We start from the raw sequence: 5,097 nt of genomic DNA, 5'->3' as shown, positions 1-5,097 counted from the left end.
TAATGAGGAGAAGACGACGATCACTGCAAGACGGCGAGGTGAGCGTGACGTTGGGCTTGAGAGGTGCGGTGAGGAACTGAGGGGGTGTGAGGTGGCGCTGAGGGACCGAGGGGGTGGGAGGTGGCGGCCAACGTTGAATGACCGAGGGACTGAGGGTTTGAGGAGAGAAGAGGAGAAGAGAGGCTAAACACGGAAGCTTTCACTGATGGCTAGGGTTAACCAATCTCATTCTCATATCTCATATGTTATAAATATAATAGAGGCATTTTAGTCTTTTCATATATACAGAGTTAAAAGGGTCTCCCCAGGGCGGAAACCTCTATCCTTGCCTCCACCCCGTTTATTATACTAGACTTTGTCTCCCGCTACCACGGGTTAAAAAAAATCCCCATACCTATCCCCTGGTGGATAAATTCCTGCGGATACCCGCTTCGCCGGGTGTTTTTGCCATACGTACTATTGTTTCACCTTTTTCTAATTTTTCTTTTATAGTAAACACCTTTTTCTAATTAATTTCTTATTTTCTCCCAAAATTTTTATGTTATTTACGTGGGCCTAAAGTTAGTTTAACATAAGGAAAATAATAAGAAGGCACTATACATCCAAATATTTTAAATAGAGTATTGCTAGGAAGCCAATGGCCTAAGCGTACAATGTGTACAATGGGCTAAATCTTTGGTCTATGAATAAAATGAACATCACCCATATTATCCAGAATAACCATCCAGATACCAGGGATAATAAACATGAGATAATAAACACCTTATGTCATAAAACCACTCATCCCAAAAGCTTAAGCTAATTTTGGGGTTCACCAAGGATCGAACTCTTGACCTTTCGGATCTAGAACTCTAATACCATATATGAAACCACTCATCCCAAAAGTGTAATCTGATAGGACAATTTAACACTCATGGTCATATATCTAATACTTTCTAAACCTTTATTGTACACATTGTACATTTTGTACGCTTATACTATTGGCTCCCAATACTTATTATTCTAAATATGAGAAAACAAAAATACACGCAAAGTCCAAGAACAAGGCCCATTCACATTAAAAAAAATAGGCTTCACATAATGGGATCCAACACCCTTATGAATGACTTGTTGAACCTAGATACCAAGCTAGTCATAAGAAGTTCTATAACAATCTGTCAAACTGCTTCTTCTCCACCAATAAGAATACACGTGTGGGTAACAAATAGATCTAAAAGAAATATTTTTATATCTATATTTATTGGTTTCTGTACACTATAATTCACCAAACTTAATTGTGTAATTATAATAAAATTTGTTTATTATTCTGATATGAGATGTTTTATTATTATAATTGTTGATCAGATTAGTAAAAAAATATGTGAAATAATATATATTAATATAAATACATAATGACAAACTTTTTATATTTATTGAACATTTAAAAAAAAGATAAAAACAGATGATTTTATTTTTTACTTTTAAATAAATACAGAAAAACAAAATATTTCATATTTATTTTTCTCTAAAAAATGTTAGGCGGTGGTGCGTTGTCGATCATTTCTTAGGTGCTTAACATGTATGAAATTATAACTCGACAAGTGTTTTTTAAAAAATTGAGACGGCTCTTGGCCTTTTCTAATTTTCTCATCAAAATTAATTAAACTCCAAAGTAAATTTCTTTTTGACTCAACAACCCATGCCAAAATGATCCTAAATAATACTAGGCATCATACTCCGATTTACAGTTTATTTTTTTAGATATTGGCTAAGTTTTTGTGTAATATTTTATTGTTGAATACAATACGATTATGTAAATTTTAAATTTATTTTTTAAATATTTTTTATTACACTAATTTAAAAAATTAAAATAAGCACATCCAAATAAATTTAATATTTTTAATTTAAAATACAAATTTAAAAAATAGTTTAAATAAAATTAAAATCGACTGTTTTCTCACATATGAAAAAAATATTAGTGTTACACAATGAAATAAATGTATATAAAATATTTATACTACTATGATGTCAGTGCAAAATGCATCCTACAATTTGATTTTTTTTTTTTTACTCATGCAAAATGCAGGTTATGATCAGCATTTTAATATTTTTTAAACATGCAATTTGCATTAATGCAGGTTCCGTTTTACCTTTTTTTTTTGTTTCAAACTTCCCAAAACGTAGGTTGCATTTTGTAAAGCACAGGTTGTATTTTGATTAAATAAAATATTTAATACAAAAGTCTTGCTTATAAATACCATTATCATTCATTTCTCCTTTTGTATTTGTGATTTTTTTTTGTGATAATTAGTAATGCCAAAAAAATTGGATGAGGTGAGGTTGAGGTTATGGAAGGTATTATAAATTTGTGAGTGTATTATAACGGTGAGATCATACTAAACACAGAGGAGGAAGTGACTTTTATTTGTGAATGTCTATTTTTTTTTTTTTTGCTATTCCATGCACCATGAGTTTTGTAGAGTTGCGAAATGGTCTTTGTAAGAACATACAAAGTCACATTTCAAAGAGGGTGAGCAACTTTTTATACAGGAATCCTGTACAAGTATTTGGTGGGCTAATACAGTTTCAAATAATGTCCATCACTGACGACGCATGTATGTAGCAGATGTTCTATATTCATCAACAAACCCGATTTCACGTGTCGATGATAAAGTTATACGTTGCGTTTGAACAACATTTGGGGCTGGACGTGGTCGGCAAAGAGGTGAATATGGATGAACTCGTGGATATAAATTGGGAAGAAGTTAACAACAATAATGAAGAGGAATTCGAAGCCAACTACGAAATCGATGATAAAAACAATGACGAAAACGAGGCAAGCAATCTGGCAATGTAAAATGAAGCAGATGCAGTTGTCAACCGGCACCCTTTTGGTGTTTCGTCTTTTATGCGAACTCTATGTAACACCCTAACTTTTAGCACTTCATGATCATACCAAAAGTAAGGTGTTACTAACCTAATTCTTTTTATTATCTATTTAATATTTAGCCTTTACGCGTAAATCTATCGATGGTTTTACTAAAACTTATAACTTTTTCAAAAAGAACAAACAACACATATTCACATACTTAATATTAATAATACATTGTAGTATTACATACAAAAACAATTACAGAACCTACCCCTCTAAATAAAACTCTAACTAACAAGGCAAGAAAAAAATAAATTCTAACAACTCAACTCGTAAACATTTTCCTCTATGCTCCCGCAGCTTCGCAATAAGCTTCCGCACCTATAGCTGAAAGGGAGTGGAGATAGGGATAAGAACTGTGGAGTTCTTAGTAGGGTCGGGGTGTATAGTTATAATCATTTTACTACCATAGCCAACAACAACGGATAATAGAATACATTTAGATTTAACAAACAAAGGACACAAAAATCAAGCAATCATATAGCACACCCACAATCACGAGAAACACACTCACAAAAAAATATGCGCAGACAGGTATGATGCATGTCTATCCTTAGTGTAGATAATGAGCTCATCTGTCGGTTTCGACCCGTTCCCGACGTAACTCAGGAACCTTTGTTTGAGTTTGGTTTCCAGTGTCATAACCTCTGTAAGCAACCTCTGTCTTACAGGTGCGACTCTCTTGAGCCGATGTATACAAACATAACCTCTGTAAGTAACATCTGTCTTACAGGTGCGACCATCCTCTGGATTGGCCGATGTATCTCTGGAAAGTAAATCTCGGTGGACTCATCACCACATCTTTACTTATCTCATTTTATTTTCGTTCTTTCTTTCTTTCTTTTCTTTCTCACCATTTCACAATATATTTATCTTCGCATTATTCCCTCGCCTTTCCCTAAGTGTCTTATGGAAAAGAATTACAAAGTACTTTAATTAAGTCTGCGTTCTCTAAAACTTTTAACATCACTCTATTTTTCCTTCTCTGACTTATAATAATATTAATAATATATTTACTAATTAATATTCGTAATAAAATATTAATCATAATAAAATAAAATAATTTAAATAGTAAATAAATAATATTTATATCTTTTCTTAAAACTTAATATTTTATAAAATTACATTTGAAATCCTCACTTATTTTCATATTTATAAAAATAACTCTGAATTTTTATGAAATACCCATTTTTATCCCCCGTACTTTATTTATTACCCAAAATACCTAGAAACTTATATAATTACAAATTGTACCTCGATTTTTATATAAAAATACAATGTTACCCTTCAAAAATAAAGTTTAAATATTAATCTTCCTCTTATACCAAAACCAAAACCCTTAGCCCTTTTCTTTCAAAATATTACTTGTATTTTAATTCGTTTTTCGAGTTTTTTGGTTACCGATTTTTTACAGCTTTTATTTTAATCTTTCAACCACTAAATCTTATCAATTTCTTCAAAATACCATATCACAACAGTCCCAAAATCATTAAAACGACCACAGCTAAACTGTTCCTCCTAGCCAAACCAACAAATCACAAGCAATAATAATAATTCAACAAAATTTCAACATAAAACTCAATCAAACTCAACAATAATTAATTAAAATAACATTCACTTATAAAATTCATATTTAATTATTATAAAATTACCAAACTCTACCTCCGTACGAAATCAAAATCAACAAAACTCCAGAGAAGCTTTTTGATCGAGCCGCTGAAGAAGAAAACGTCAGAAATCGTCTATGCTTCCTAGAACTCTGATTGGCCAAACTCAAGGGGAAGGGGAGCTACATCACCGTCAACTTTTACCGAACAAAAATGACACCAACACGTAGTGGAGGAATATATAAATACTTTTACCGGATTAGATTTTTTATTGGAGTTACGGATCGCAAGAAATTGAAGCCAGAAATTTTAGTGGGGTTACGGTTTTCTTCGTCACAAGCTTCGGCATTCCCTTTCCTTATTTCCTTTCTTATGAGTTCGATGATGAAGGGAACAAATATGAAATAAAGATGTTTTGATGATTTAATGAAATAGATTATGTGTAATGTTTATATATTGATATATGCATGCATGCCACGTTTAGAATTTATTAATCTTTGCTTCCTTAATGGCTTAAGCCAAAGAAAGGAACCAAGATTATTATTCATTGAACAATAATCCTTACTAAGGTGCCTAGTG

This window comes from Arachis ipaensis, chromosome B10 (genome assembly GCF_059453495.1).
Source record: "Arachis ipaensis isolate K30076 ecotype BB chromosome B10, ASM5945349v1, whole genome shotgun sequence".
NCBI classification, from domain to species: domain Eukaryota; kingdom Viridiplantae; phylum Streptophyta; class Magnoliopsida; order Fabales; family Fabaceae; genus Arachis; species Arachis ipaensis.
Note: the sequence above shows the minus strand (reverse complement) of the source record.